Source organism: Ambystoma mexicanum, chromosome 7q, assembly GCF_040938575.1.
Source record: "Ambystoma mexicanum isolate Mex_15411 chromosome 7q, UKY_AmexF1_1, whole genome shotgun sequence".
Classification (NCBI taxonomy): Eukaryota; Metazoa; Chordata; class Amphibia; order Caudata; family Ambystomatidae; genus Ambystoma; species Ambystoma mexicanum.
Window position 1 is genome coordinate 269,916,062 of NC_090941.1, and position 22,680 is coordinate 269,938,741.

Below are 22,680 nucleotides of genomic sequence, written 5' to 3' on the forward strand. Positions count from 1 at the left end.
ATAACAGCATGAGTCGGTAAACAACTTGACGTCGCTTTCCCATGGTCGATTAATTCTCTGCTCCTTCTCACCCTAGTTTGTGGGGCTTCTCGCTTGTTCACAGGACTCTTAAGTTTGGACCTTATGAGTTCAATGGGTTCCAACACCGCCTCATGCTCTAGAAGTTCATGGTCCGTCACATCACACGAGGGCTGGAGCGTTGGCGTGTTTACTTTGGTCACGGGAAGAGAAACGTTCATATGGATGGCCGTTTCTTTACTCTCAAACTCGGTGGGAACGCTGGGTTGTAGGTTTGCATATTCCTCCTCATGCGGGCTTTTCCCAACGCCAGCCGCTGATTCGTACGTTCCTCCGACTGGTTGTACCTTCACTAGTTGTTTATACGGTGGGCTCGGCTGAAACGAGTCGTCCGCTTCCAGTTCAGACTGTCGAGATGCGGACTCACTCGCTATTAAGGAGGCCAATGGCGATACCTGTGGTAAGGGGGTGTTGGGAACATTGCTCAGTGATTGGCGTAGGGGGAGTGACGCCAAGAGGGGACTGGGCGATTTTGCCAAGCATAAGTCGTCCGAAGGCGGCGTTTCGCCTTCTGTGTAATGCCCGCTCTGCTTTCCCCATTCATAACCATCTAACACTCCTTCTTTAGGCTGACAGTCCCCTTGAGTGGAGATACTGTCGATTGAATCCATAGAAGAGGCTGCTTCGGCAAGCCCTCGCTCGTCCAATCCGAGCGGCTGGTCACGTTCTACACAAACTGTGTCCGACGTCTCTTTAGAGTGGAGCGTTTGCCTGGCCATAGCACGTGTCAAAGGCCCCGGCTCAGCCATCTGGTTGAGATTTACGAGTTAAAGTTCTTACCTTCCCCCGGGCAGTAAGCCCGGCACTCCTGGCTCAGCCTGCGTTAAGCCGCGGACTGCCGCAGACTGAACTCTGCCCGAACTCCGCGCGCACTCCGTGCTCCAGGCAGGTTTTTAAAGGAGGTTGAGCTTCTTTTCCTTAAAGGTGTATACCAGTACTCATGTAACACAGGGTCACGGTCGTCGCAGTAGCTGCAGCTCCTCACAACTGACTCCACCAGAGACTGCCGCAGACTGAACTCTGCCCGAACTGAATCTAATGCATTAATCATGTGTTTCATGCCCTTTCTGCAGGGGGGTGAGCCTCCAGACCACCTTTGCCAGCAGACATGGGCCATTGGACGTCTGGAATCTGGACACGTTTGGTGGTGCCCACATGCACATGTGTGCGCAAGCAGAGGCACAAGGATTGCAATCATACATCCTAAAACTGCTGACGTGTTTCAAGGGACTCCAGGCAAGGTGAGCAGCACAGGGGGGCCACAACACAGCAAACCTTCCACCAGGCCAGTTGCACATGCATGCTTAGTAGCAGCACTGAGGGTGAGCTTGGACGAATATTGGTGTTGAAGCGCACAATACAGCTCAGATATGTTGGTGGACTCATGGCTAGTTGATTGTAAGGTTGTCTGGGGCACCTGCAAGGGCAGTGGCACATACCCTCTGGTCCACCATGGTCCATTGAGGCACTTGTATCACCCATGTAGCGTTCCGAGACATGGAAAGAAGCAGCTCACAGGGACAGACAGCAAGGGACAGACTCGGGTGCAGTGCATTTCATTTACATGTAGAATTTGAAACATGCAATGCCTACTTTATTTCGGTCATGGTGGAACACGACTTGTTCTGAAGTCCTACCTTGCTATATGCGTCTGTCTTCTTACACAGGGAACATTGCATGTTGTGTGAATCGTGACACATTGCTGTTCCATTTGCCAGGCACCCACCGGCGCCTGACTTACTGCATTGACTGTGTATGAACCATCACAGGGGTAATGTTACGTATGGGTACAAAGCATCCACACCAGATTGTCTGTTTGTAGAGTAGTTTGTTACTTGGGGCATATTTGGTGGTGTGTTTGTGTGTTATGGGCATGCACAGATTTCTAACTGTGGCTCTCTTTGCAGCATTGAAGTGCTCCTGTTACCGGACCTGAGAGTGCGCAGGCAGGAGTCCAGCACTCAACCCAGAGATAAGTTTCTCTTTGACTTCCATTTCAGTGAATTGCTGCTATGTGCATGATGAACAAGTTTGGTATGATTGTGTATGTGTTAATGTGAGTACTACATTTTTGGGCATTCCCTACTTTCCCCTGTAAATCCTACTCCCCTCTCCTGCCCCTCATTCCGGTTATCCAGTATGCCAACGCCTGTCCCGACTGCATATACCTGACCCTCCTTCCCCACCAGGGTCTCAGAGGTCTGTGTGAGTTTGACCTTGCAGCCACCCAGACCACGGTGGGGGTGGTTGGTTCGTGCCACTCCTGCGCCTGTACACGGGAGCAGTGACAGTACACATCCGTTTGTGGTGCATCATTCAATGTTATGTACCACACATGGTACACATCCTGTTGTGACATTGTTTTACTGTGCTACCTTGGTTGTTACGTCATTGTGGTAGTACTTTGCCTTTGTGAGGTACTGCTACTTCAAGTCATCTACTGGAGGCTGTTCTGGTTAGTTTTTCTGCCTGCAGGCTTTTTGCTTGGCTTCTGTGTTGGCCTGCTTTGAGTTCTCTTGGATTAATGTTTTTTTCAAATCAAGGTGGACTCTGAGGGTGCAGGCAACTTTTTACACACAAGGTGGGAGATGGTGACAAAGGGGAAGGGTGATCCTGTGGCCAGGTGAAATTCAAGGATGAAGGCTCCATAACCCTGGTGCAGTTGTTCAGTGGGTCATGGTGATGAGGGAGGCGGGGTGCTTTGTTGGTAATAGTTGCCTTGCCCTGCAGTGTGATGGGCACCCTGACATTGTAATTCTGGTATCCTATGTACATGAATTGTTCTGCTGATCAATGCCTGTTCATGTGTTGTGTTTACCTTTCAGGTGTGAGGGGATAGTTGTGGTTTGACATGCTGGGGTGTGCACATGGTGAATGTTCACATGTGATGTGTAGAGGACACTGATGGTCACTTGATTGCACATGCGTATGCTGAGCGCATGTCCCTACTGACCCACACACTCGCACTATAATGCACTACATGTACAACCACTCTTCCATGTCCACCTGTACACTCTGTTTTCCTTCTGGTGCCCGCTGTGTCCCTGCAGCACATGTCCTATGACCAATTGTGGATCCTGTACATGCCTAATTTGCTTTTTGATGTGGTTTGTCGCTTAGATGTGATGCTCAGGGTGTGCATCACACGCAATGGCTGTTAACTGTGCTGTGCACTGAGCAGTGTGTTGCAGGAGGTGGACACGGCACACAGAAGCTGCAGTGTTGATTTTGCAATGCACAATGTGCATGTAGGCAGGCATTCATTGTTATGTTAAAACTACTACTTTTGGAACGCATCTGGGTATGACTTATTTTGGGTGGGAGGTTGCTGGTCAGTCATTTCATCTGATTCCATGTCAGGCATCATTGTCTGATGCCAATTTACATTTTTCACATGGCAATGTGTACCTTATTGGTACTGTGTTGGTGTATGGCTATGTCATGTTGTGGTTTGGGAGGGTTTGAGTGACATACCAGTGATAGTCATGGCCTGTTTTGCAGGTGTGTGTGATTCACACCTTGCATGTGTGCCTTTTGGTCACACAGGATTGCTTGTGTTTAAGTAGCTAGGGATGCACACAATGAGGCACTTCCATGGCAACAATCACATGGTGGTAAGGTTGTGACAGTTGACTGTCTCTTTGTCATCATCGATTGTCACCTGGTATGTCCCAGGCCTGTGTGCACTCCGCTGGGGTGGGAGTTTAGGTGAAAAATGTGTCCACAAGCCAGGTCGGGGCTTCCTCGCCACGTGCCCTATCCCCACCCATGGGCAGCGCCTGTGCCTGTGGTTGGGGATGTGGGGGCACCACTATGTCCACCGGTACGCCCTGCCGTGTTGCAACATTGTGCAGGACACATGCTGCCACATTGATCCTGCACACTACTGGGGGTGCATAGAGTAGCTGCCCACCAGAGCGGTCAAGGGAGCAGAAGCGTGACGTGAGCACTCCGAATGTGCGCTCCACTATGGCCCTGGTTGCAATATGTGCTGCGTTGTATCTTACCTGGGGTGGTGTGGTGGGGTTCCGGATTGGCGTCATCATGCGGTTGCTCAGAGGGTAGGCACTGTCCCCTGGAGAGGTGATAATGGTTGTGATTATTGGGGTTTGTGTATTTTGTGTGTGTGTGTGACATGCATGCATGTGCAAGGGCATTTGTACTCACCTAGGAGCCATGTGTCGCCATGCTGCCCAGCTTCCAGGGCCCGGCTCAGACGGACATTCTGTATATGAAACTGTCATTGGTGGAGCCAGGGTAGTTTGCATAGACAGAGGTGATGATTCCCTTTGCATCGCATACCACCTGTACATTGATGGAACGCCAGTGCTTGCGGTTTCGGTAGATGTGCTCAGTGGCCCTAGGTGGACGTAGGGCCACATGGGTGCAATGTATGGCACCAAGCACTTTAGGTAAGTGTCCCACCCTGTAAAAGTCCAGGACAACGGCCTGCCTTTCTGCGGGTGTTCTGAGCATGTTTATGTGCCTGCGGACTGAGGGGCGCACTGTCATGATTGCCAAGACCTGGTGTAGGCAGCGTGACTGCGTGGCCTGTGAGACCGCCCCCACTATGGCAGTAGTCCGCTGAAATGAAATGACCCAGTGGCCAACAAATGCAGGACATTGAGCACCTTCTCCAAGGGGCTCAATGCTTGGGAGCAAAGGGTGGGGGATGTAAGGTCATCTTCCCACTCCCTGACCAGGTCTAGGATGATACGGGATGGAAACCTATACCTGCCGTAGACCTGGTTGTCAGGAATCCCAAAAAGGCTTGTCCGTGGTGAATAAAATGCATGCCCTGGCTATTCTCCTCCACCTGCGGTGTCCCACGATCAGTGCTGCGACAAATGGGGCATTCATCATAGCTGTATATACGTGTTTGTTGTTTGCGTGCACTTTTATGCTGTGCGCGGGGACGCTTCCGCCTGCCTTCGTGTAGCGGATGCGTACACGCCTGTGTGCGTCTTTTGCCGTGCGCATGTTTCCCGTATTCGAATACATGAATACGGGTTGGTCGCGTGCGTGTGGGCGTTCCGTGTAGTTCCCTGCAGTACTTCCCCAGTTACGCCTTCTTTTTCACGCGTTATTCCCCATTCCACGTGTTACGCCAACTGTTCCGCCTACTTTTGTTGTGTGCGCTGCCCTATGTGTGCTTCTGCTGTGCGCGTAGCGCACGCCGTTTGATGACGTGTGTGCCCGCGTGTGACATGCACCGATTTGGCACACAACCAGTGGGAAACAAGCGCAGCGCCTTCCTTGAATCTCACGCGTGCGCTTGCTTTCTCACGCTTGCGCCACCTTGCGCCTGCTTGCGCTGGGATTTTCGGCGCACGTTTGTTCCATGAATCGGCCCCTTGATGTCTTGATCTCCTCTAGCCTCCCCCTCTCTTTCCCTCTCTCCACTCCACTCTCTTGGAGTGACCACTACCTTCTCTCCTCTTATCTCTCTCTCTCTTCCCCCAAAGCCAAGCCTACCCCAACACTGCCACCTACCTTCCTGGACATCCAGCCCATGAAGCGTGTGTCAGTCGAGGTTTTTGCTGCCACCTACCCCCGGCCCCCCACATCCTCTGGCTGACTCACACCCTGACACAGCCCTGTCTTTTCTCTATTCTTCCATTTCTGATACTCTTGATGCTCTTGCCCCTGACAAAGCCAAGTGCAATTCCTGGTATGACTCTGATCTAGCTACACTTAATCGTAGGTGTAGGGTGGATGAGATAAAATGGAGGGATTCCTGTTCATCCTCTGACAAACTGGCCTGTCGCCTACTCCATAGGCAATACCGTTTCTCTGTCCGTACCAAGAAAACAGCCCACATCCAAGCCCGTGTTTCTGCGGTATCTAACAACTCGGCCGAACTCTCTAAAATCTGCAAAGAGCTGGCCAACCCTTCTGCAGTCTCTACCTTTCCTTTTGCTACGCAGGCCCTCTGAACGGCCCTCGCCTCTCATTTCATCTAAAAAGCCCAGGACATCCTGTCTACCCTCTTGTCCGCTCCTCCTCTTCCCCTTCTCTATCTGCTAACTCTGGCCATTCTGCAGCTGCCCCCCATCCCTCATTCTGTTTCTTTCCTCTATTCTCCCCTGATGAGGTTTCTAGACAAGTCTGATCTATGAAAGTCTCGTCACAACAGGTTCTTCCTTGTTCGTCTAAAACCATCAAGGACGACATTGACACCCTTGCTCCTGATCTGGCCAACTTCTGTAACCTCTACTTCACCACTGGAGCCTTCCCATCCCTTCTGAAGCACTCCCTTGGGCACCCTCTTCTCAGGAAACCCACAGCCGACGCCTCATGCCTGGCAAACTATCGCCCTATCTCCATCACTCCTTTCCTGGGCAAACTCCTGGAACTGCTGGCCATCTCCCAGCTTAATCTTCACACATATTCTGTTGGTTGTCTCCATGACCATCAGTCTGGCTTTAGAGCTGCCCGAAGCAAGGAAACTGCTCTCCTGAACATCCCTTCTGTCCACATCCTACTCAATCTATCTTCTGCCTTTGACACGGTCAACGGTGCCATTCTGCTCACCCGTCTCCGTGATAACCTGGGTATCACCGATCAGGCCATGGCCTAGTTGACCTCTTTCCTCTCTGATTGACTCTCCCAAGTCCAACTTGGATCATTCCTTTCTTCTATCCCACTCTCACCTGTGGTGTTCCCCAGGGGTCTAACCTCTCTCCCTGGCTGTTCAACCAATATCTGGCACCCCTTTCCCACCACATTGCTGCTCTCTGTGCCAGCTTTCAGTGCAGTGCAGATGGCACTCAGCTCGTCTTTTAGGCTTCCCTCTGCCACCTCTTCTCCTTCTCTCATCTCTGACTGTCTGTCTGCTATCCAGGAGTGGTGTTCCGCCAATGTTCTCTGCCTTAATGCCAGTAAGATGGAGATTCTCCTCATCAGCACACCTGCACCCTCCTTTCTTGCCACTCTCTGCCAGCCTCCCTTGTCCCACTTCTTGCTCCTACCTGTGAGGCTAAGAACCTCTGGGTCATATTCAACTCCACACTCTCCTTTTCTCCTCACAAATCTGAGGTCTCTATAAAGTCAACCTACCAACTGCACCTCCTCAGAGGTATTCTACCTTTCCTCTCCTTCCCGCAGTAGCTTAATGTTTCTAGAGCTCTGGTTTTCTCTAGGCTGGACTACTGCAACAGCCTATTTCTAAATCTACCTGCTTCTCCTCTTTACCCTCTGCAACACATCCAGAACAGGACTGTGAGACTTGTCCTTGGCCTCAAGCCCTGGGATCGTATCTCTCCAGACCTGAAATCTCTTCATTGGCTCCCAGTGGCTGCAAGAATTCGATTCAAGACCCTTTGCATTGTCCACAAGGCTTTCTGGGGCCTGGGTCCAAAATACTTTCAACACTCCTTCCGTAAATACCTACCTACTCGAGATCTTTGCTCCCTCACCTCCAACTCCCTGAGGGTCAGTCGCTTCTCCAAACAATGAGTTGGGGGTAGATCTCATACCTCGGCTGGGGCTTCCCTCTGGAACAGCCTCCCTGCCACTATGAATCTTGGGGAGAACCATCTCTGGTTCCGGAAGCACCTCAAGACCTTCCTCTTTGCTTCTGCCTCTCCCCTGCTGATCAGTTCTGCTTCAGCACAGTGTACCTGGGTACCCTCTGATTTTGGGCCCAGGTCCCTGGTCCCTGCCCACCCAGCCACACATCCGCACTGCCTCCCTGGCAACCCTTGCACCCCTTACCTGCACTTATCTGACAACCCATGTCTGCACTTTAAATCCTGCACTTGGCACCTTGCTGGCTGCACTACCAGTTTTGGTTGTTTTATCCCTTGCTCAGCACTTTTCACTTCTCCCCTCTCCCTTGCATGTTCCCCCTCACCACTCCCCTCCACTAGCACACTCTCAATGTCCCCGGCCTTGTAAGATTGTTGTTTTGTCCTTCGTTATTCCCCTCCCTTGCCTTGTCATGCTCTGAAACACTTGGGTATGAGAGCGATACAAATAAAATATCTTATCATATCATATCATATTATGCTTCATCATGAATTGTCAGGTTATGAAAGAAATGGTTACTGTGGTGTAAAGATTTAGCTCACTTTTCACTTAGGTTTATGATCCAAACAATGTACTGAGCCAACCACAGATATATTATAGTTCAACAAACTCAGGGCTCACCAAGTGAAACTCTACTGTGCTCATGTTATTTATGCTATATGAGCTGCTTATTACCATCCTGCATTACTCAAGCACTTAGAAAAGCGGACTACATGGGCATTTTTTATACTGTAGTATTTGCAATCTCATCTAATTGTTGCATTATGTAGCTTACCTATGTGCAGTTTCTTCAATAACATTATATGTGAAATTGGGTCAAATATTTTGTTCACATATATGAAAGTCGATTCCACCACCATATTGTTTGTAGAACAGAAGGGGTCCTATAACGTTTTGCAATAATGCATGTGCAAATCTAATCTGTGTGGTAGACAAATCCAAATGTTGGTAGCAATTTACAAATAATAATTTGCAGCCATATTTGGTAGTTTCACAAGGGCAGGAACCTATTTTTGTTTCATACTATGCAATCACATATGTTGCTACACAATGCACAGACACAGGGAGATGTACAATGAATAGGGGTACACAGTAGTGTGCAACATTAAGCAAGCAGCTTACCTCTACCCTTGAAACATATTTCAACTGTGTTTGTGGTTCGAAAATGAATGTGAAGTTCTTCACTATGACCCCATATTTGTAACTCCTTTAGTGCTAAATTTGTGTGCGATATTGAATATGGCCTTAAATGTGACAAGTGTTATGAAGGAGTGCAGCTGATAAATGTAACTTGTTTTCGATGTTAGCAAATGCTCTTTTTCTTATTTGTGGTCATTCATTTATTCTACTGTCTCACAGGGGAAGTTAATTTCAATTGTTAAGTTTATAGTGAACAGTTCTTCTCTTTAGAAGTGGTTTGGGAGTTGTTCTCTGAAGTCATGGTTATAGTTTGCCAGGTATTACTGGTATTTCTTTCACTGAAATTGGGGTAAGGGTATTATTGCTAAGGTTCACTAGGGTAGCTTTCCGGGGCTAACCAGAGCACTTCGCCATTCAAACCCTAGTGAGAGTGGTGAAGGTGCCGTAAAGGACGACATGCATGGTGATATGTGATTTGTTGAGTAGCAGTAGCAGTGATTAGTTTGTAGGTGAAATGCAGGATAGTGGGTCAGGCTATTGGCCCTATGATGCCTGAAGAGGTGCAAACAGGTGTCTTTGCATGTCGTCTGATGAGGATGCTTAAGGAGGACTGTTTAAATAGGTGGTGGCATAAGCAAGTGTGTGGAGCGGGCCCAGTCATGTAACCAGCAGTCTACTCAATGTGTTCCTGGAGCTGGCCTACAGTCCTTAAGCAGAGGCTTGTAAGGCGTAGCAACTGGTGCTGGGTGGAACAACTAATTGGCAGTGAATTACTGTGCAGCTCTCTTCCCTTATCATCTACCTCGTGAATTGAGGACACACCAGAGATGCATGAATGGTAGGTTGGTTCCTCAAACGAAAGATGTGTAACAGATTATCTTGCAGCATGTGTATGAATGTGAATTAACAAGTTATTGTAATTTATGCCATGTTTACTGTGCTCAGGACTAAAATGCCCACTTTGCATGTTCAGTTTATAGAGATGAACAAATGTAGAGGGAGTAGACCATGTGCCCTTCTTTCAAATTTCTGGTGAAGGAATGCCTTTTGCCCAATAGGCTGACATACACCTGTTATATATTAGCCTTATATGATTGGAGAACGTTTGGGAAGGATTGCATGTTGTGTAAACAGAATGAGCAAAGTAGAGTTTGAATGGATGGTAACTGGGTTTCTCAGTTTGTGATGTATTTGTGGTTGGTACAGAACATTTTCAAAATACTAAGTCTGAATGAAACCTGAGCGAATTGTATAGATAATAGTGACCATTTGTTTTAAAGCCTTAGAATTCATGATGAGGGATGCACATATGAAGTGAAAGATATGCACCAACTATGGGATTTGCCAGGTCATACCTATAGAAAAAGAAGCAATGACATTTCATACGGGAAATATATTTTTCGGACACATAACCATTGCATAACATGTAGTACTGGTTGAACCCACTTCCGAAAACACTGAAATAAAATATGGAAAACCCTACTTTCCAAGTAATGCCCATAAACCGTACTAAATTACAAACGTAAATATACTGAATACATTTTATATAAACACCAATTCATATCATATATTCAAAATATAAAGAAACACAATCACTGAATTTCACCATTCCAGATATTTTCTTTACAGCTTTTTTCTAAGATGTCAACAAGCAAGCAAGACCATTGTGGCAGAATGAAGAATCGTGTGCTTGGAAGTCACGTTTTACAATATATTATTTTTTAATGCAGTGTTTCCAAATCTGTGCATAACAATTCTGTAGATAATACAACAATATCTGTTATTGATAATACTTTTGAAAATCTGTAATTTCAAATAGGAGATGTGCCAACTGAACAAATTAATGGAACCCAGAATGTTTTTAGTGAAAGTAATAAAAGAAAAATATATCAAATCAATTTGTAGTACGTACACACACAAAGATTTTTAGAAGAAAATCTGCTCTCAATTTGAAACAGAGGAATAAAGATACATAGGAAAATGTACCACTCTCGAGTTTTTACAAATCTGAAACCAAAATCTACATATGTTGTAAAGCGTTTTTGCAAAAGAAATAAGTAGAAGTAATAATTTAAAAAGTTTTTCATGTGAAAGAATATTGTTAATTTTTGTATGGAATAAACTTAAGAAATTACTTAAGGTGATTAGACTGTTCCATAGAAATATAGAAACAGTTAATGTACTTGCATGTGATAACTTTTGAGACTTGTTTTGCGGAGAGTGGAAACACACTTCTCATACAAAAAGATGTTTTAATAAGTAGAGTTGCATTCAAGGAAAGAATGTTCCCCTTGCTATTGATGAGAGCGGACATATCTATGACGTCCAAAATGGTGTGATTTCTAAAAAAGAAGAAATCCTAAGCTCTGATAATACAGAAATGGAACGTTTAGGTCAGTCTAGAATAAAACCTAAAAAGCAACGTGAGGTATTAACGTGCAATTTTGTGTGCAATATTGGTACGTTTTCTTGTAAAGTCTTAAAGAGATTTTTGCAAGTTTTGCACAAAAATAATAATGTTCAAAGACAGATCAAGATGCGACAAAGAATAGATGACTGTAAAGTTTCTAACAAAAACAGGACTTCTGGGTCTCTCTCTAGTTTGTCCTGATAAAAGTAGATGTAAAAGTCAGTTTCATCATATATACAGATGCTGGCTGCACATCATGCTAAAATTAGATACCGTTTAGTTAAACTGTATGAGTGCAAACCACCAAGTATGTCTCTTCCACTTTTAAATCAAACACTTCTGACAGGAACTGTATGTTTCTACAGTGCAAACGATAAATATCATGCATGTATTGTAATGTTTGAGTTGTCTTCTACTAAAAGACCTGACAATGTTTGCATATCTTGTCAACATACATTTTTAAAGTCTCAAGTGCAACTAGTGTAAATTGAGGAGAAAATCACACAGAGTCTAGAAAATGTTCGGAAATAACTTTATCTGTATTTGTTTGTAGATTAATGATTTGACACAAGTGAGGCACTTTATGTTTGTAGACACTGTGTTGGGTTTTATAATCAAACAAGTAGTCCTCCAAGAAGTGTCTTGAACAGCATGGCAGTGTCTGATATATCTGTTGTGCTTGCAAAATGTAACATGTTTGAAGTGATTGCATTGCAAACAGTTCATCCTTTCTAAGTTCTTGTTAGATTGCAAAGATGTAACACCTGCCTAAATGATAATTAGTGCAAGGTGTAAGAGGGAACGTTGTGTATTTACCTCTCAATTTGGAAGAAAAAGTCAACAATATAAGAGTGAAGCATTATATTACAGATTCTTTGTTTGTTTTAGTGAATGGTGTTGACCCTAAATATAAGAACATTTGGCAAGAGCTTAAAGATATTGGAAAGGTGAAAAACACACTGGCGTTTCTATTGGAGCACAATGATTCATACAAAGGCTGTCTGACTGTACCAGACTTTTCTATGCTTGATGTTGGGTCAACAAATAAAAGTAGTGAAGGTCAGTTCCAACTTCTATCTGTTGCAGAAGGAAATAGTTTGTGTGAACGTTTTACTATACATGCTCTACACTCACGTGAAGTCATGCGCGACAGTTTATAATTGGATCAAATGAAAGCAATTAAAGGTGCACCTATCAGTTTCTGGCAAAGACGTTAGACGCTTGTTGTTTCCGTATGCATTTTTCTGACTGGTACATGAGACAGATTGGATGATCGGAAGGTTCCAATCTCTTCTACAGAATTTCGTTGTACAAGAATGCATTCTGAAGATTCCAGATTCCGCAGTAATGATGAATATATTTTTCACTTATTGCATGAAAGTGAATTTTCAACATTATGTTAGGCTGACTGGAACTAGATTTCAATATCTTTCTGCATGTGAGATGCTGCAACAGGTGAAAGAAAAATGAAGTGTTAGAGGGTAAACCTACAAATATTCTTGCTATAATGAGAGGAACTAAGGAATATTGATGTAGGAGACACTCCGAGGTTAGATGAATGCTCAGATACGTGGGCCCTCCAACTTGGTTTGTGACTTTAAGTTGTGCTGAGTATGGTTGGGATGATCTTGCAGAATGGATTTGTGAAAGTAGTCCACAGACAGAAGACATAGAACACATGAAACCAGGAGAATTGTGTTCCATTAACCCTGTAAGTATATTGTGGTACTTTCATCATAGATTTTTAGCCATGTTACACTGTATATTTAATCAGGATAATGGCCACTGGGTGCTGTGACACATTTCTTTTGAAGGAAAGAGCACCAGGCATGTGGGGCTCCACATATACATACGCTGTTGTGGATTAAATATGTTCCTCAGTTTGGGAAAGAAAGTGATATCTGTATGAAGGCATTCATAGAAAAATATGTTACTTGTTCCATTCTACGGATCAAGGTGAACAGATTTCAAAGGCACTCATGTTGAAAGTACTGTCACAGAAAATACAAAAGTAAAGACAAGTACTACACTGAGTGGAGACTTGGATTTCCTAGGCCTGTGACACCAGTTGTTTGAGTGAATATTTTACTGGTAAGTCACCACGAAATACCTATAGTTTAAAAAGAGATAAGAAATTCCAGTTCATTAATGATTGTAATCCTGTCATTGCTCAGCTTTTGAATGTACATACCGATGTACAGTATCTTGCTGATGATGCAACAGCTGTTGCTCGTTATGTTACAGCATATATGACAAAATCTGAAATGAACAATGCAGCTGAGATATGGGCAGATTTATCAGCACATAAAAGTCTTAGTCAGAAACTTCTAAGCTTTGCTCTAAAGATGCTCTCAGATAGAGACTGTGGTAACTACGAAGCTGCAGGTCAGCTAGCTAGTGTGCCTCTGTATGGATGCAGCATTAATGTACTTTGGTTAAGTCTTGGTCCAGCTAGAACTAGAAATCGGGTGCTGAAACCTTTGAGTGTAATTCAGCAGTTAGCTGAAACGGTACCTGATAGTACAGAGATTCTGAAAAATAGCTTAATTGATAAATATTATCCAAATCGATCTGTAGTATTGTCAGATATTTATTTATATTAAGTAGCACAACGCTACTCATTTCAAAATATTGAAGCAAACAGTGACAGAGAACAGTTTAAAATACATGGTTTTACTGGTTGTCTAGTGAGACATTAGAAGGCAAGTCCCATTAACCACATGAAACTGTCTTGACAAAACTGCAGAGAAAAAGGAATTATTTAATTTTTGTCTTTTGCTGTTGTTCTTCCCATTGCGTGCAGAGAGTGATTTGCTTGGAGGTTTTGAAACTTTTGAAGAATCATTTTTTGCTAAAAAAAATGCTTAATTACATATCCCAAATGTGAGCAGTACTTGGAGTTACTGTAGAAATAAGCACATCAAGAAAAACCTTTGGCCGCTGAATTAGCAAAACAGACTTCTGAGGGAAGTCAAGATTCTGCAGCAGGAAGTCAAAATGTGCTTGGTGAGACAATTATTCAAACTGATGTTGAGCTTGCCATGGAAGGAGTTGAAAGTGCAATGCAATAAACTGAAGTTGCAGATGCAAATTATGATTAAATAGTTAGTAAACCTAATGTAGAGCATAAAGAAGTTAAAAATTAAAGATAGGTTCTTACATGGCTTACAGCATGAATGTTCCTGGGTCCAATACAAACCTGTATTGTTGTAATATAGTGGACGAGCAATAAGAGCCATGATCCAAAATGTAACTGATTGCAATTTGTCATCTATTATAACTGCTCCAACAGGTTTAGCAGCATTCAATGTAGGAGGTGTTTCTTTACATCGATTGTTGATGCTACCATTGGAGCATGACAACAAACTAGAGTATCGAAAATGTGAATCAAGTGCAGCACAAGAAGTAGGAACAGTTCTTAGATAATTAAATACCTTGATTGTAGATGAAGTGAGCATGGTGTCTAACTTGATGCTAGCTCTCATTCACTTGCAGATGCAAGAGGTTTTGAAAACTAACTACAACGTTTTGTTTGGAGGTAAACATGTACTTGTTTACGGAGACATGTTACAATTAACTCCTCTGAAAGGTCAACCAGTTTTCAAAATGCAGCAATCTAAGGACAGTCAAAAAACCATTGGAAGTATTGGTAATTTTAGCATTTGGAAATGTTTTGAATTCTAGAAACTTACCATTATATGAGGCAATCTGCAGACTTAGAGTATGCAGAAATGCTTAATAAGAATTGTATAGGTGTTCTTGAGGAGAATGTGAAAGCAGTCTTAAAGGAAATACTGATTTGTAACATGTTTCAGACAGATTGCCGTCTATCTGATGTCATGTTCACTCTTCAGGAAAGAGAGATTCCTTGTGTTGCTTTGATGTGCACACTTGGAGAGTGTAATAAGTTCAACTCTACGATGCTACTGTCAGAGAAGAAAATATTGTGGAGATAATATCGTGTGGTGTTTTAGATGGTTATGTTATGCCATTAGAGTTGGATAAGAGAGCAAAATCTTGATTAGTTCAACCAGAAGCAGTTTTGAAACTGTGCATTAATGCACAAGTAATATTAAAATCGAACTTGAATTTAGGCACTGGTACAATGAATGGATTGATTGGAAGAGTGATTGCATTTCACATTTTTCCTCACAGTACAACTATTGAACATGTTGAAGTAAAGTTTGATTGTGTAGAAGAAACCCATGTGAGATCTTGGACCTCTGCACCTCTCATGCTTTTTAAGGATATCTTTGTGAAGGGAGCACAATTTCCATTGTGCTCTGCATATGCAATTACTATTCATAAATCACAAGGTTTGACTTGAAGGAATGTAGTATGTAGCTCTGTCACGTGTGAAAAATATTGAAGGTTTATTTGGATTAAACTTTGATGAAAGAAACCTGACAGCTGATATTTCTTGAATTGAAGAATATAGTAGATTACATGTATTGTATGCTCCTCACCTGAACCTTATACCTGTACCAGCTAAGCACTTAGCCACGAAACATAAGGAATCAGTGAAACTAACTTCTTATAAAATCATTCCTCTTAAGCACAAAAAACAACGAGTTGGAGAGTTGTTCAACTATGACATACTCTCATTGCAGATTTAGAAATGAAATAGGAGTTGAATGCTATTCTAATGCAGCTTTGTGTGTGTTGTTTCAAATGTCCCCATGGATGCAAGAAATAGCTTCCACAGCAGACAAGCAGTTATGTGTGGAACTTTCATCTCTTAAAATATCTATAGATGAAAAACCACACAGTAACCATTTGGCAATGTCAATCTCAAATGTAGTAGGTGTTGCAAGTGGAAATCAACCACTACCTCAAATTACACAAGAAGATAGTCAAGAATTTAGAATGACTGTTTTCAATTTATTAGTGCAGGAAAGTGTTAGCATGCATAGGTATGTAGAAATTAGTTACAAGTGGAATCATATGTGTCCACAATGTAAGAAAGATTACTCTACTCAGCATATCTCTGAAGGATGTGTATATGTTCCTATACCTGATCAGAAAAGTGAACATTTTTCTGTCTTCTAACTAAAGCATTCCATGACATGCAATTCAGTGACTGTGGTTGGAATTTACAATCAACACTGCAAAATTTAGTTTTTAATAAGTACGCATTGATTATTTTTCAAAGATACAGGGCCTCATCACGAGTTTGGCGGTAACCCTTAAATGCAGCAGTAGCGCTATTACTGCCACATTTAAGGGTCCGCCAGATCATGGCCTTGGCTGATTTCCCACCAGCTCTGAGCTGGGGGCAAATCTGCCGCAAACTTGCCGATTTTCAGTGCTATTACCACCGGCGGGAAATCCGCCAGTGGTAATAGCGTGAAAATTCCACATTGAGCCCAATGGGGAATGAGGATTTCCCGAATGGGCCCAATGGGGAATGGGAACCAACCGGTCTGCCAAACCCGTGATCCAGCGCTATTAGTGCCGGGGCGTTTGGCGATAGCGCTAATAGCCCCACCGCTAAGAGCGCCGGGCCTACCGCCCAACTCGTGATGAGGCCCACAGTGTAGATAGTAGGAAAATTAACACACCAGTAATTAATTTTGTAAATAGTCAAGTTTCTATTAGTACAACAACTTTTAAGACGTGTGCAATTATTTTTCATGAACGGGCATCCATTCTCTGTGGACATTTCACTACATGGGTGCATCCAGAAGTAGATTGCCTTGCTTGTAATGACTCTATATTCCAACATCAAGCTAGATTGCTAACGGGTATAAAGAATGCTTTTATAATGTTGTTAGAAGCAAAGCTGTACAATATATGTTTTATATTCTTTATGAATATAAACATGTGAAATAAGAGTTTGTAATGGAAGATTAGGGTAATATGTGTTTTATGTAAAGTAGGAGATGGATTATTACTAGGATGTATTTTAAAATCAATATGAAATAAGTGTAGAGATAATATTCTTAAGGTTATATAAATTAGAAGAGAAAAGAGAATGTTGCAATCTTCTACATCTGTTTAATTGTTTAAAACAGTTATATTTTAATATGTACAAGTGTTCCCGATACGTGCCTGGTTACATAAATGGTTCCATGTAAATTATTTTGAGTATTAGGGAGTGAAGAAGGTCATGACTGTTTACATATGGAAAATGTAAACAGTAAGATGTGGATACAAAAACAATAAAGTATAATGTTTATAAAATAAATGAGATCTAACTACTCATAGGAGTTTTAGGGAAGGATTTGTTTACTTGTTTATGTGTGTAGGTGGCCAAAAAAAAGGACGCACACAATGTTTTAAAATAGTATTCCAATTCAATTAAAAAATCAAAACAGCTTACTTTAAGTGTTAGTTGGTTCAATTATTAAAGATGTTCTATTTGCAGTGTAGAAGTTTTCAGAAAAGTCATACAATGTATTGAGTAATTACATTGTGGACTTTTTAAGTTTTTTTTATAGTATTTTATACAAAATTGTCATTAGCTTCTTAAGTGTGTAGATGGCCAAAAAATGGATTCACACCAAATTAAAAAAGACGTATTGTAATGGCAATGTAGATATAATTTCTATATTTTAAAATTAAGTTTTATTTAATAAAGGATGTATTGCACTCTGCACACAACTATGTGTGTAAATAGAAGTTAAAATATCAAATACCAGTTTTCAAAAGTTTCAAATATGATGTGTACATTTTGAAATGTCATTATTTTCATGTGTTATGTCTGTATGTGGCCAAACAAAGGACGCGCAAAGATTTTACAACAATTATGGAAATGACATGTGTTAGGTTATTAGTGTAGCTTTTGCTTAGTGTCAATACGTTTACACACACAAGCATTGTTATTGTATACCTATTATTTGAAATATTTGTGTGACTATACTTTAAAAAGATGCATACTCAAAATAATGTTGCAACATTGGTGTGTCTTCATTTATTTATTTGTAAAACTGAAGAAATAGTTATGTTATATGTTTTGGTTTACTTGTTAAGGTTGCATAAATTAGTCTGTAAAGTTGTCACCATTGTATATTAAATAATGTTTGTACAGTAATTTAACATGTCTTCGTTGTAGTGAAATGCCATTATAGGTGCCCTTTATAGGTGTAAACACTGTTGACATTGTGGGCAATTCTATTTAGAATATGCTGATGCAAACCCAAGTTCCTAGTTCCTTAAATGGTTAGTGTAATTGAGGTAATCATACAGCATTTATTTTTTCTATACTACATTGTAGATACCCCTTTCTTTTGAAAGTGGTATTTGTTAAAGTTTTTTTGACACAATATTTATTTTACACAGTTGTTCCCATTTTTATGTATGTTTATGTTAATTAGGTTTATATAGCGCTTTAATCCAAAGCTCTTTACAATATAACAACAAGGTACAAAAAAGAAAGAAGCATATTTACAATCATGAAACAAACCAGTGAAACAGTATGTAGAACCATCTACTTACATGGAGTAGGTGAGGGAAGGGTGAGGAGGAAGGGAGAGGAGGTAGTCAAGGGAAGGAGGAACAATATTTAAATTATCTGGTACAAATTCAAGTGGGTGTGAGAAGGAAGGGGAAGGGGAGGGTAGGAAGGGGATTGGAGGGGGACAGGGAAGTTGTAGAAGAGAGATGGTAGGGAAGGAAAGTCAAGGGGGAGAGTGGAGAAGAAGGGCTTTCAAGGAGGTGCGGAAGGAGGTGTAGGTGGGGATAGAGCGGATAAAGAGAGGTAAGGAGTTCCAATGTAGTGGGGCCAAGAGCTGAAAGGAATGGAAGCGTGAAGAGGCACATAGGGAAAGGGGTACAGTGAGTAAGAAGAGGTCAGCAGAGCAGAGAGAACGGGAGGGAGAGTAAAATGAGAGGAGAGAAGAGAGCTAGGGGGGAGCAATGTCATGAAGAGTTTTGAAGACCAGACAGAGGAACTGAAATTTAAGTTGGGAGAAAAAGGGAAGCCAGCCAAGGTGAGAGAGTGAGGAGTGGTAGATGGATTTGAAGGGGGTTAGATATGAGGCAGGGAGTCCAAAGAGGAGAGAAGAGCAGTAAAAGAGACGGGAGAAGATGAGGGAGGAGATTAACAGGCCGATTCATGGAATAATTAGCGCGGCGCAAGTGGGCAAAAACGTGCGAATCGCAGTGGAATAGCGAAAATCGCAGTGCAATTGCGAAAATCGCACGAAAAGCAGCGCACGTCGATTCATGGAAGGCCGTGCGCGAGAAAATCGCACAGGGCACAGCGAAATTCGCACATAGCGCGGCGCACGCAACAAAAGTAGGCGGAACACGGGCGTAACACTCGGAATGGGGAACAACTTGTCAAAACGTGGGCGTCACGGGGGAAGTACAGGGCACAAGTGCTCGGAACGCCCACACGCTCGCCTACAACACGTATTCATGGAATAGAATAGGGCAAAAAAGCGCACGCTCAAACCAGCGCACAGGCACAAACACGACCGCCACAAGAAAGCAGGCGGTAGCGTCTCTGCGGCTGTAAGAAATGTGCGCCAAAAGGTGCGCCAACAAATAGCACCTATATACTGCCATGATGAATGTCCCATACTGTGGCCCTCCAGGAAAAATGACGTGCAAAGGGGTACCCACAAACACGGACACCCGCTGACAAAAAATACGTGTGCGTGTATACCGGGGTGCGCGGGAAGTCTAACACGCGATTTCAGCAGGGTACGTGCATCACAGGGGTTCGCGTGAAGTTATTCACGCGATCGGGCCTGGGGGAGCGGGCTACGTGTATTTCAGGGGTTCGCGTGAAGTTTCACACGCGATCGGGTCTGGGGGAGCGGGCTACGTGTATTACAGGGGTTCGCGTGAAGTTCCTCACGCGATCGGGCCTGGGGGAGCGTGCTACGTGTATTTCAGGGGTTCGCGTGAAGTTTCACACGCGATCGGGCCTGGGGGAGCGGGCTACGTGTATTACAGGGGTTCGCGTGAAGTTCCTCACGCGATCGGGCCTGGGGGAGCGTGCTACGTGTATTACAGGGGTTCGCGTGAAGTTTCACACGCGATCGGGCCTGGGGGAGCGGGCTACGTGTATTACAGGGGTTCGCGTGAAGTTTCACACGCGATCGGGCCTGGGGGAGCTGGCTACGTGTATTACAGGGGTTCGCGTGAAGTTCCTCATGCGATCGGGCCTGGGGTAGCGGGCTACGTGTATTACAGGGGTTCGCGTGAAGTTCCTCACGCGATCGGGCCTGGGAGAGCGGGCTACGTGTATTCCAGGGGTGCGCGTGAAGTTCCACACGCGAATAGCCTGGGCGCGTGTATTTCAGGGGTGCGCGGGAAGTTCCACACGCGAATAGCCTGGGGGCGCGTGTATTCCAGGGGTGCGCGGGAAGTTCCACACGCGAATAGCCTGGGCGCGTGTATTTCAGGGGTGCGCGGGAAGTTCCACACGCGAATAGCCTGGGGGCGCGTGTATTCCAGGGGTGCGCGGGAAGTTCCACACGCGAATAGCCTGGGCGCGTGTATTTCAGGGGTGCGCGGGAAGTTCCACACGCGAATAGCCTGGGCGCGTGTATTTCAGGGGTGCGCGGGAAGTTCCACACGCGAATAGCCTGGGCGCGTGTATTTCAGGGGTGCGCGGGAAGTCCCACACGCGAATAGCCTGGGCGCGTGTATTTCAGGGGTGCGCGGGAAGTTCCACATGTGATTTGACAGTGTGGGTCCTCCCAGGTGTACCCTGTACACCCTCCACGGCCCCTGCAGGCAGCCCACACCACAGGGGACTACCATGCATCCCTGGTCATGTCCCGCAGGCAGCCCACCCACCATGGGCATGCCCCCCAGCAAAGGCACATGTCTCCTTGAACTAATGAACACCAACTCATGTCCCCTTGCACCCCCACCCCCCAGCACTGTGGGGCACCTGCCAGCAGGCCCCCACCCATGTCCAACTCATGTCCCCCACCACCCCCACCCCCCAGCACTGTGGGGCACCTGCCAGCAGGCCCCCACCCATGTCCAAATCATGTCTCCCACCACCCCCACCCCCCAGCCACCAGGGTCACCCTCCACCAGGCCCCCACTCATGTCTCCCACCACCCCCACCCCCCAGCCACCAGGGTCACCCTCCACCAGGCCCCCACTCATGTCTCCCACCACCCCCACACCCCAGCAGTGCAGGGGCAGCCTCCACCAGGCCCCCACTCATGTCTCCCACCACCCCCACACCCCAGCAGTGCAGGGTCACCCTCCACCAGGCCCCCACTCATGTCTCCCACCACCCCCACCCCCCAGCCACCAGGGGCACCCTCCACCAGGCCCCCACTCATGTCACCCACCACCCCCACCCCCCAGCCACCAGGGGCACCCTCCACCAGGCCCCCACTCATGTCTCCCATCACCCCCACACCCCAGCAGTGCAGGGTCACCCTCCACCAGGCCCCCACTCATGTCCCCCACCACCCCCACCCCCCAGCACTGTGGGGCACCTGCCAGCAGGCCCCCACCCATGTCCAACTCATGTCTCCCACCACCCCCACCCCCCAGCCACCAGGGTCACCCTCCACCAGGCCCCCACTCATGTCTCCCACCACCTCCACCCCCCAGCCACCAGGGTCACCCTCCACCAGGCCCCCACTCATGTCTCCCACCACCCCCACACCCCAGCAGTGCAGGGGCAGCCTCCACCAGGCCCCCACTCATGTCTCCCACCACCCCCACACCCCAGCAGTGCAGGGTCACCCTCCACCAGGCCCCCACTCATGTCTCCCACCACCCCCACCCCCCAGCCACCAGGGGCACCCTCCACCAGGCCCCCACTCATGTCACCCACCACCCCCACCCCCCAGCCACCAGGGGCACCATCCACCAGGCCCCCACTCATGTCTCCCATCACCCCCACACCCCAGCAGTGCAGGGTCACCCTCCACCAGGCCCCCACTCATGTCCCCCACCACCCCCACCCCCCAGCACTGTGGGGCACCTGCCAGCAGGCCCCCACCCATGTCCAACTCATGTCTCCCACCACCCCCACCCCCCAGCCACCAGGGTCACCCTCCACCAGGCCCCCACTCATGTCTCCCACCACCCCCACCCCCCAGCCACCAGGGTCACCCTCCACCAGGCCCCCACTCATGTCTCCCACCACCCCCACACCCCAGCAGTGCAGGGGCAGCCTCCACCAGGCCCCCACTCATGTCTCCCACCACCCCCACACCCCAGCAGTGCAGGGTCACCCTCCACCAGGCCCCCACTCATGTCTCCCACCACCCCCACCCCCCAGCCACCAGGGGCACCCTCCACCAGGCCCCCACTCATGTCACCCACCACCCCCACCCCCCAGCCACCAGGGGCACCCTCCACCAGGCCCCCACTCATGTCTCCCATCACCCCCACACCCCAGCAGTGCAGGGTCACCCTCCACCAGGCCCCCACTCATGTCTCCCACCACCCCCACCCCCCAGCCACCAGGGGCACCCTCCACCAGGCCCCCACTCATGTCACCCACCACCCCCACCCCCCAGCTACCAGGGGCACCCTCCACCAGGCCCCCACTCATGTCTCCCATCACCCCCACACCCCAGCAGTGCAGGGTC